Raw genomic sequence first — 12,194 nt, 5'->3', positions numbered from 1 at the left:
GTTTCATCCCCACAAGAAATCAGAAGGGATAGCTCTCCCTTTATGCAATGCAGAGGGAAAACTCCCGCTGCAATGGCCCAGGGGATGTAGGTGGCTGTGGTCCTCACCGGACCACTGCTGCAGCCACTTGTTGACCCCTGTGAAAGGTGGCTGCAGAGGGTGATGGCAGACTACAGCAAACCTAGATGATTGCGGCCAGCGTGCTGGATGTGCTATCATCAGAACAGATAACACCACTCGGTCACTCAGGCAATGCATGCTTAATTTTCATCAAGTAGGATAAAAAGTAGCTCACTTTAGTTGGCACCATGGCTTGGATGTTGAATGCTGCCCCCAAAGGTCCATGCGTTGGTGACTTGGTCCTCAGCCAGTGGCGCTGTTAGAAGATTGGATTTTTAAGAAGTATAGCTATGAGCGGGGTGTTGGTGGCGCACGCCTTTAATCCCAGCCCTTGGGAGGCAGAGGCAGGTGGATCTCTGTGAGTTTGAGATCAGCCTGGTCTACAACAGCTACTTTCAGGACAGCCTCCAAAACCACAGAGAAACCCTGTCTTAAAAAAACAAAACAAAACAAAAAAGAAAGAAAATAGAAAAGGGTAGCTATGTAGGAGGAAGTTAGGTCACCAGTGAGGTGCCCTTGAAGAGGATATTGGTACCCTAGGTACTTCCTCCCTCTCTTTGGGTTTCCTGGCTGCTAGGAGGTGAGTGGCTTCCTCAACCATGCGTTTGGTGCCATGATACTCTACCTCATCACAGGCCCAAGCAACAGGGCTAAGCAATTGGAACTGAAGCCTCAGAAATAACGCTCTAAGATTAATCCCTTATTGCATGATTACCTCAGGCATTCTGTTATAGTGACAGAAAGCCAACAATACAAAAGGCAATTGTTTGCAAACCTACTAATATTCTTCTCAAGTTTCACCCATAGGGGAAAAGAATCAAAATCAGCTCACCTTTCACACAGGAAAGGCAGCAGTGCCCATTCACTATCTAGCATGAGGCTTACTTGGACTCTTTCTTCTCCATCCTTGTATGATCCATTAGATGTCTGAGTCTCTGGATGCTCCACGGTGTCCCAAAGCTCCCACTGAACGAATGTCATTATGCTCGTGAGACCCACAGAGCAAGAAATGGCAATGACTGGATGCCTAGTAAGCCACAGAGGCGGTAGACAGTGGGAAAGAAACCCTAGATGGACTTGTAGGCCTGCCAGATTGATGGCGTTCCCACTGGTCCATTGGTCTGAAGCGTCCTGAAGCACGGCCTTCAAAATGAAGCGTAAGTTATTGCATGTTACAGCTGCCACAGAGAGAGGGAGAGGCATAGGGCCTTTGCAGACCTGCGGATTTGGAGACAACATACATAATGTATTGGGGACAGTGCTCTAACTAACCCACATGGCAGTGGCTTGGAAGGCTGCTAACTATGAGGCTCTGCAGCTGGTCTAGACTGCAGTTGTAGTTGCTGTTTGCCATCCTACACTGTGTAACTCAAGATACAGCAGAGGTAAAGGAGGCCGTGGAAATCTGGCCTACTCTAGATGGCGCCACTAAACAGAGCCCAAGGTAGTCCACACTAACCTACACTGGGTGCTGAGGAGTCCTGTGCAGTCCCTTGCCCAGAGACACTCAGGGTGTATGGACTCCACTCAACCCAAGAGTTTCTTGAAATGGCCTCCTCCTCCTTTGACTTGGAGGCTGCGGAGGGTGTAGCAGCCCCTCCCTCATGCTAGGGCATGAGAGGATTTGATTCCGTGGGATGCTTTTTATTTGTTTTGCAAAGCTAGCTCCATCTCGCCATGATCAGATCTCAAACCAGGAAAGGGTACAGCCGTCCTAGAAACAGTTCTGCACATGGATTCAGATCTCCTGTGCCTTGCTATCTCTGTTAAAGCTTTAATTTTAAAAACGTTCCTTTTTGTTTTTATTTTATGTGTATGGATGTTTTGCCTGTATGTATGTCTAGGTACCACATATGTGCAGTACTTTCAAATGCCACAAGGGGGCGTCATATCCAGTATGCCTATGTGAGTCCATGTTAGAACTTTTACATAGCTCTTACAAGCTCTGGTCTTGATCCCCAGCACTCCCACCCCCCCACACACGAGAGCACAATTACAGCAGGTCACGTGACTACCTTAATCGCGCATGTCAGACACCTGCTGGGTTCTTGTGAGACTGGTTGAATTACCTAAACTCATCCTGTGGCTGAAGAGACTGAGGCTTGGCTGAGGGATTTGTCCAGTATCACACAAGTACCTGCTGCATTCAGTCAGCCAGTGTCAGCTGAGCTGTGCTATGCTTTAGGTGTGACTCGTACCACCGTAAAGACCAAGTCCCCAAAGCAATGGGGTTTAGGGGGTCATGGAGTGATGCTCATGAGGGCGACAGACCATCAGTGGAGTAATCTGGTAGATTGCTGAAGAGATAAAGAGGAGGGGCTTAGTTGGAGGAGGTAGGTCAGTGGAGACATGTCCTGGATCATCAACTTTGTCCCTGTGCCCTTTCCGTCTCTCCTGCTTCCAAGCCACCCTGGGAAGAACACCTCTCCCTACCTTGTTGCTCTGCCTCACAATAGCCTAGAAAAAGGGAAGGAGACAGGAGCCACGGACTAAGGCCTCTGAAACTGCTCCAAAACAAGTCACTGCTCATTTTAAGTCGATTCTGCTCTGAAAAGCTAGCACAAGTGTCCTCCAGGCTGGAGAGCAAGTAAGGACCCAATAAAATCCTCATCTTCAGGGAGGCCACGGGTTCTTGGGCTGAGGGCAGGCCTGTGTGGTAATGGCTAGGCTTCAGTGTGAAGTAACTACAAACCACATTCTTTCCTATGGAAAACAAACCCCTCCTCCCACTGAGCATGTGCAGTAGTTTGGGGGTTTTGTTGCTTTTGTGCATAAGCATAAATAACCATCAGGTCCTTAAATAACCATCAGGTCCTTAGGGAAGGACCAATAGGTCATGGTCTGCTTGGTGCGAGGCTGTGAAAGGGTAGGCAGCCATTACAACTGACTCCATCCCCACCTGAACCCCTCCACCAATGAGCAGGTGACCCGTGGGGTCTCTGTTCCCATCCCTCCCACACTCAGGAAGTTGGGACTTGTGAAAGGAGATTGGTTTCAATCATAGACTCATAAGATTCCACAGTGGCTGGGATTTATGAAGTGGTTTGTGTAAGTATGAAAACTGCTTATGAGTCTTAGGCATGGGAAACTCAACAGAAGAATTGCCCAGATCAGACTGGCCTGTGGCTGAGTTTGGAAGGTATTTTGTATAATGCCTTCCCCATCATGATGGACTGTACCTTCAAACTGGGTGCCAGAATAAATCCTTCCTTTTTCAAGTTACTTTTGACAGGCATTTTGTTGCAGTAATGAAGAAAGTAGCTTACATTATATGCATGTATAAACACATGCATGTATGCGTAACACACACATGCACATACATACTATGCAAATCAGGTCTTTCATTGCTGTGAACAAATCCCAGAGATAATCAATGTAAGAGGAAAAGTTCATCAAGCTCACAGCTGCAGCGGTTTTTAGTCTGTGGTTATCAGTGTCCAATGCTGTGGATCTGACTGTCATGTGATGACCTGGAATGCTGTCCCTCCAGACCTGGTCAAGTCTTCAGACACCACATTTTGGACCCTGACCCAGAGTCATCTGGATAAGCTACCCCTGAATTCCAGGCTCTCAGCACCCCAGGAGAGAATACTGATTCCTGTTTTAAATTTTGAATCTGGGGATATTTGTTATGAGGAAATGCACATTTTCATTCAGTCACAAGGTCACACCTAACCTCAACAGAGAAGTGTAGCCCAGTTTTATGCCCAGGGGGAGGGAAATGGATTTGCCGAGTAGTTGACTGTTGTCTATGGAGGTTTTGTGATTCCCTTCTCCATGGGTAGATGCTGCGGTCAAATTCATCAGTTCCTGGGATACAAGAACCACAGGTCTCACTTCTGACAGCCCGATGCCCATGCTGTGTGCACTACAGTAGGCTTGGGTATCTAGAAGGAAGTAAGGAGTGGTATGGTATGGAAACGAGTACTTTGTATCAATACATGAAAAACCATACTAATACAAAGTACTCATTTCGCAAATCTACAATGCAAGCAGGTACTTTGGCCATTAAAAATAAGATCAGCGCCATTGGAGGAATGGGTCCTATATACAGCGAATCTTGAATGTAAAAGTCAGGATACAGGAGCTTGGGTACGTGAAGCTATTTTTACAGGCGTGAGGAGGCACCAGGATGCCAAATACCATACCCGTGATGATATAGAGGCCTGGGTAGAGGAGGCAATCTCCAAAAATTTTAACAGACATAAAGATGCCACGTGCTGCTGGGCGGTGGTGGCGCACGCCTTTAATCCCAGCACTCGGAAGGCAGAGGCAGGCGGATCTCTGTGAGTTCGAGGCTGGGCTGGACCGACAGCCTCCAAAACAATACAGAGAAACCCTGTCTCGTAAAAAAAAAAAACCGATGCCACGTGCTTTAACTGTGGTAAAATAGGACATCTGAGTAGGAACTGTAGACAATGCATTCCTAGAAATAATGCTTTTACCAGGAATGCATCAAACAGAAGGCCTCAGCCTCCTGGTCTCTGCAGGAGGTGTGGAAAGGGAAAACATTGGACCAAGGAATGCTGGTCGACTACAGATAGACAAGGTAGACCTTTACAGCCAGGAAACTTAACCAGGGGCCTCAGGAAGGCCCCCAAAAGCAAGATTATCCGGCCATTCCCAGAGACAGTGGAGGACAGCCTCTCCCAGGACAATTAGAAGATCCACTGCCCATTGTAAATAATATGGCACTGGATAATACATTAGCTCCAGAGGATGAATCAATTATATCAGGAGAAAATAAAAAACGTATATTTTGGCAAACTTCTATACAATATCATACACCCAAGTTACCAGTTAAAGTAAATAATATGGTAATTAACTGCATTTTGGACACCGGAAGTGACGTCAGCATTATTACTCAGAAGTCTTGGCCCCCAATTTGGCCTTTAAAAGAGGTTAATGTTCAATTCTTAGGGATTGGAACCCTATCTCAAGTTAAACAGAGCGTTAGATAGATTGGCTTTATTGGGCCAGAAGGACAGAGAGGAAGGTTAAAGCCATATGTTGCAGATATTGCTATAAACCTCTGGAGTCATAATCTATTACAGCAATGGACTACGCAGATTAACATTCCTCCTGTATCAGCTAGGAATTATAGACAAGCTCTTGGTGGTAGAAAGAATATAGTAAGGCAGTACAGAAAACAGATGCCAAACGTACAGGCTGTACAGAAACAGGATGCTAGTGTCAAACCTACAGAGCAACCAAAAGCTCTACCCTTAAAATAGCTAACAGATGAACCTGTCTGGGTGGGTCAATGGCCTATGACATCTGGGAAGTTAGAGGCTTTGGAGAAGTTAGCTCAGGAACAGCTAGATGCTGGACATATTGAGGAATCAACTAGTGCATGGAATTCACCTGTTTTTGTTATCAAGGAGAAGTCTGGTAAGTGGAGAATGGTTACTGATCTTAGAGCCATCAACAAGGTAATTCAGCCTATGGGATCTCTACAACCTGAGATGCCGTTACCTTCTCTAATTCCTAAGGATTGGCCAATTATAGTTATAGACTTAAAAGATTGCTTCTTCACCATACCATAATTAAATGCTGCTGAATTATAATTCAACTTATATCTTTTGAAAATGCCTTAACTTCAAAATTTAAGTATAAGGATATGTTACTTTGGAAAAGAGTTTTAGTTTATGTTTCCACAGAGGATGAAAATCTGAGGATTCCTTCCAGGCTTCTGTGGTTTGATGAACTAAGACCCCCGGAAGCAGTGGTCCAAGTGATTCAACATCTAAAACAGCTAAGATAATGGAGCCTTACAGATCCCGAAAATAAGGACTTATACAGGTTTCTGAGTTTTGTCATGATCCCCATGGTATGAACAGTGCCCCCTTCCAACACGAAGCAGTTTGGAATGAGCGACGTCCTAATTCCCATCTTGTTTATAAATCTTTGCTTTCATTTGAATGGGGTGGCTTATAATTGGTTAATGATCCCAACCAATTTCTTCTTAATGGTAAAAAGGGAATCATGGTATGGAAATGAGTACTTTGTATTAGTATGGTTTTTCATTTATTGATACAAATTCAAGGTCAATTTTGTGATGTGTATATTTCTCCTCTTGATTAAGTATTGTGCTTATACTGATCTTTTAAAATGTAATGCATAATTGAATACAGACTATAGATAGTTACTTATAATAATAAGAATTTATAGTTAGGTAAGTTAGGTTTTCTAGATATACAGGGATATATTTGAGATAGATAGACAGTCTTCAAACCTTTCAAAAACCTTCAGAAAATGACATTTAAAAAGTTTTAGGGTTTTTCTTGACAATGAGAAATGTATGCTCCTGGCATCACCAATTACGTCTGAGAGAAAGATGGGCATCGAAGAAACTCATTATGGAGTTTGCTTTCAACATGGCAAGATTAGCCATTTGGGCAAGAAACCGCTCTTGCCTAGACTGTTTGACTGTTGTTGTATAATCTGGACATGCAGGACCCACAGGAAGGTGACTGCTGAACTCAAACAGTCCTACAGGGTTCCTGCTTCATGGAAGAGTCTACGAGACTTTCTGCAGTACACAGAAAAATGACTGACAGACTGCCAGTGCAGATGGACAGTTTGAAATTCCTGCTTTGCTGAAAAGTCTTCCAGACACATTGTGGAGCACAGAGGAACTTCGGGTGACTCTCCAGACAATAAGATGTCTCTGTCAATCCTATTGTTTATATATTATCCTTCTGTGGTCTTTGATAGAGTTGAAGGCAGATAGTTATAATTTTCCTTAGTTATGATAAAAGATAAGCTACATATAGAACTTTGGACTCACAAGGATGGGATGGATGATATTTTCTTTAAATCTTGCTGAATGTTGATAGACAAAATATTGTAACTGTGTTCTTACTTGATAACTGTTCTGTTATATATAATTTGACTTTGTTAAAGTTAAGACCTTTCTTTTTGTTTAGACAGAAAAGTGCATATGATAGGGGATAGTCCTGTGTATATGTCAATAAAGCACTGTTGGCCAATAGAGAAGCAAGGTAGGTGGGACTAGGAGTCGAGGAGGACTCTGGGAAGGAGAAACACAGGGAGTCACCATGTAGCCCACCAGAGAAGTGAGATGTCTGGAAGTATTCTCCAGTAAGAGAAATACTTAAGATTAACAATTATGGGATAAATATTGAAGTCAGAGCTAGCCAGAAGGCCAACAGCTTCATAATTAATATAGCCTCCTGTGTGTTTATTTGGGACTGATGCGGCTCTAGAACCAGGCTGGTGGGAAGGCTTTCCCTTTACAGAGTGGAGTCCAGATTTAAGTTTTATTTTATATATTTTAATAATTCTAGTTTTAATTGTACCTTTAAGCTTTTGCTTTTTTAATGTTAGGTGCGGGGACTCTGATATTTTACTAACTCTGCCCCCTGACCACCGGTGGGGGCACACACAGTGACGTGGCTACATCATCACCACATCACTCATCGCGGGACTCAGTGTGCTGGTATAACATCCCACTCACCCCCCCCCCACACAGCTCTATAAGATTGGTTATCTTTTACCCCTCTTTTCCTTCCCTGTCCACCAATAAAACTCCACATGGGACCGTTGACTCACGGTTTGTGTCTCGTTACTGGGTAAATTTAGACATTTTAACAACATTAGGTTTCTAATTTATTCTGAGGGTGTGTGGTGTGGACCACAGTACACTCGTAGAGGTCAGGGGACAACCTGTGGCAGTTAGCTCTGTCCACCTGCTATGATGGTTCTGGGGCTTGAACTCGGGTCTTCAGTCTTGGGGATAGGTGCTTTTATCCAGAACCATGTTGCAGGCCCTGGACTTTGCATAATAGTTTATAAAAAGCTCTATTATGTGACCACACAAGGCAAATAAATGTTCATATGAAGTGAAAAAAAAAGACTAAAAAAGATATGTAGTGGAAGATGAAATACTCCTAGTGGTGAGATTATGGGTTACTTTCTCGTGTTCATTTTTATGTACATTTACTTTATTTTAAAATTTCTTTTTGTATTATTTTTAGTTAGAAAAGATGTCTTTTTTTAAAAAAAAAAAAACAGGGTCTCACTATGTAGTCCAGGCTAGCCTGGAACTCACTCCTGGCTTTGAACTCTGTGGTGATTTGAAAGGAAATGGCTCCAAAGAAATAGTACTCTTAGGAGGTGTGGCCTGGTTGGAGGAATTGTGTCACTGTGGGGGTGGGCTTTGAGATCTCTCTCGCTCAGGCTTCACGCAGGGTGGCACTCAGATCACTTCCTGTTGCCTGAGAGATGCAGAACTCTGAGCTGCATCTCCAGCACCACGTCTGTCTGCACACCAGCATGTCCCACCCTGATGATAATGGATTGAACATGTAAACCACTACTACATGTTTTCCTTTATAAGAGTTGTCATGGTCATGTGTCTCTTCACAGCAATAGAAGCCCAAAGACAAACTCAAAGAGATCCTCAACATCCCAAGGACAGAGATGAAAGATGTAGAAAAAGATCACCTTGGTAAAAAAAAATCAATTTAGAAACCATAAAGTCAAGTCCTCTTACACAAGAGATGCTGCAGTAGAGTTGGGAGGGGTAGTTTGGGAAGCTGTGTCCTGTTCAGGCTGAGGCTGTGCTATTCTGTGGCTCAAAGGGCTGCCTTGGGATTCTCAGATGACTGGTTGGTCACTGTGCTCAGAGCATTCTCACACCTGAGATTTTCCCCCCTCAAACATTCCACCAGCCCCCTTGATGTCTCAGCACCCACAGACAGGTCTTATTTCTGTTTATTAAAGTGGCAGAGAGGGGTGTCATCCTCTGGAACATGCCCCGGCCCCTCCATTTCCATCTCGGCTAAGCCTCATGGTGGCAGGTCATGGCAGAGTGGAGGTTCCAGGGCTCCAATCCTGGGCTCTTAAACTCCCTACTGTGTGATCTGGGGACAGTCACTGGATTGCAGATCTGTAAAGTGAGCCAAAAGTAGCCCCTGACAGATGCCATCTGTTGAAGACGTTCAGTTCAGCACACGGCACACAGTATGACAGTCACCACCATGGGGGTGAAAAGCAGACAAAGTCCTTGCCTTCAAGGAGCGCAGGGAAAATGAGGAGTTAATACTGTTACAGAGTGAGCAGTGGAGAAAAGCAGGGCGGCGGGGGGGGGGGAATGGTCTGAGAGGTAGGATTTTCTTTTTTCGTTTCTTTAAATTAGAAACAAGCTTGTTTTACATGTCAATCCCACTTCCCTCTCCCTCCCCTCCTCCCCTGTCCCTCACTGAACCCCTTTCTGTTCCCCAGGGAGGGTGAGGCCTTCCATGGGGGATCTTCAAAGTCTGTCATATCATTTGGAGGCCTAGGCCCTCCCCTGTGTGTCTAGGCTGAGAGAGCATCCCTCTGTGTGGAGTGGGCTCCCAAAGTGCATTCGTATACTAGGGATAAATTCTGATCCACCACCAGAGGCCCCATAGATTGCCCAGGCCACCCAACTGACACCCACCTTCAGGGGGTCCTATGCTGGTTTCCAAGCTGTCAGTCTGGGGTCCATGAGCTCCCCCTTGTTCAGGTCAGCTGTTTCTGTGGGCTTCTCCAGTCTGGTCTTGACCCCTTTGCTCATCACTCCTGGAGAGACAGGATTTTCAAAGGACCCTTTCTTCAGATGAGCTAATGATTTGGTACCACCCTCCAGGTCTTGCTCTTATGTGGTGTGGAGCTGGATCTCTCCTGATTACCTCCTACCCTGCTTGTCCCCGGACCTTCATTAAGCCATAGGCATTTTCCCCAAAGGCCCCTTCTGCCTTAAAAAAGTAATATGTTAACAGAATCGGGCTAGCTTACAGTGAGTGTTCCTCCTACTTTTACAGAAATTATGGGCTGGAGAGATGGCTCAGTAGGTGAAGTCCTTGCTGCATAGGCACGAGGACCCAAGTTCTGAGCCCCAGCTCCCACGAAAAGCTGCACGTGACAGCGTGTGTCTCTAATCCTTGCACTCCTACAGTGAGATGGGAGCTGAAGAGATTGCCTGGAAGCTGGAGGGCCAGCTGGCCCAGCTGACACAGCCACAGACAACAGAGTCTGCCTCAGACAGGGTAGGAGGTGAGGGGGTGAAGACAGACACCTGGGGTTGTCCCCTGACCTCCACATACATGTCATGGCATGTCCTCCCCTAGGTCCCCACCCCAAGACTGCAGATCATGTGTCCCACAGAGAAAGAAATAAAACATTTTTCATGTGCCCCTAAAATATTGAAAACCTCATGCACTACTTCCATAGGGCCTAATGAATCAGTCAACGTGGCTTGTCATGGAAGGTGAGCATAGAGCAGGTAGGTATTCAACCTCCTGGGCGATTTCAGTCCAGTAGCAGAGGCATGAAAACAACACTTCATTTTATTAATGAAGAGTCTCACTTGGATGTATTGCGTCTTTTTTTTTAAAGATTTATTTATTTATTACATATACACCAGAACGAATTGTAGATGGTTGTGAGCCACCATGTGGTTGCTGGGAATTGAACCCAAGACCTCTGGAAGAGCAGTCAGTGCTCTTAACCTCTGAGCCATCTCTCTAGCCCCGGATGTACTGCGTCTTAGTTAGGGTTTTCATTGCTGTGAGGAGACACCATAATCGTGGCAACTCTTAGAAATGAAAACATTTAATTCAGGCGGTGGCTCACAGCTTCAGAGGTTTAGTGACACACTTCCTCCAGCAAGGTCATACCCACTCCAACAAAGCCACACCTCCTAATAGTGCCACTCCCTATGAGATTATGGGGGCCAATTATATTCAAACTACCACATACTAAGTACATACAGCACTTTCAATGACCAAGGGGGTTCATAGATAATTTATTTATTTTAATTTTGGACACTGGGTCTCATTTGTACTACAGTCCAGTCTGGCCTCACACCCACAGAGATCCTCCGGCCTCCGTTTTCTGGATTATAGGCGCATACCACCTCGCCCAACCTGATGACTGAAGTACATATATTTCAACTGGACAAGCAATGAAACGGAGTCCCAGAGAGTTCTCCTCACTGGTCTAGGTGATAAGCCCGTCAGGGACAGAGAAGGATTTCAACCAAGGTCTATTATGGTACCTTCAGGCTGGGGACCCTGACATTCTGTTCCTTGCCTGCTACTGGAGCAGAAAGGCAGAGTGAAGTTAGCTGCGTGTATACCTGTTGTAACAACTTGGGCTCCTGCATGTTGTCGGCTATGCCTATGAAGGTCACCCCTCTGCCGCTGCCCAGGAGTCCTCAGCTGCTAGAAATGCCTCTTTCCCTCTGCCTCGTCCCCCCATCTGTCCCCCACTAACCCCACTTGGCTAGGCTGCAGTTTAAGTGTCACCATCTGAACAGGACTGCAACCCATCTAAGAAGGCAGGGATGACACACCCTGAAGCTATCTTGTGGGCATGGCTTGAGTGGAGAGGAGGACTGGGAAGCCTGCCCGGTTGCTATGGAGACAGGATAGGCATCCAAAGAGAAGAAAGACAGTGACATGTGTGTCTAGCTTACAGAGCACTTCCTTCCCTGTCCTTTGTTCGTTAACCCTTATACGATGGGCAAAGCTGCTGCTGTTATTACGCCGTGGACAGGGGTGATAGTTCAGTCTGTAGAGGGTGACATTTATGAAGCTGTGGGTTTCGGTTGCTAGCATTGCATAAAGTGGACATGGCACACCCTATAGTTTCCGCACTTACCTTTGTAAAGCATATAAAACGTGTTTCCTAGCTCTGTTCACTGGAGGAGTTTGAGGATATCCTTGGCTACATAGTGAGTTCCAGGCCAGCTTAGGGTACATGAGTCCCTGCCTCAAACAAACAAATAAAACAATACACAGTACTGTGGTAGCTCCCGGTGGCCATCCCAGCTGCAGCCCTGGGGACCATCTTCCCCGTGTCCTTTGTCCTAACCTCCCTGCCCTGGCCCCAACTGAAATGCACAGCTGGTACTTCCTCATAAAACTTCCCGGTGTCAGTGTCTTCATTTGGCTCCGTCCAGCCTGCCAGTTCATGTGACTTACCGGAGAACAGAAAGTCAGAACCAGACGGGCTGCCTTCCAGGGCACAGGCAGTGAGTTCTGTTGGGGACAGTGGCGTCCCCCTGACTGTGAGATACGGAA

This window comes from Mesocricetus auratus, unplaced genomic scaffold (genome assembly GCF_017639785.1).
Source record: "Mesocricetus auratus isolate SY011 unplaced genomic scaffold, BCM_Maur_2.0 Super-Scaffold_15014, whole genome shotgun sequence".
NCBI lineage: Eukaryota > Metazoa > Chordata > Mammalia > Rodentia > Cricetidae > Mesocricetus > Mesocricetus auratus.
This window is presented reverse-complemented; position numbering follows the sequence as displayed.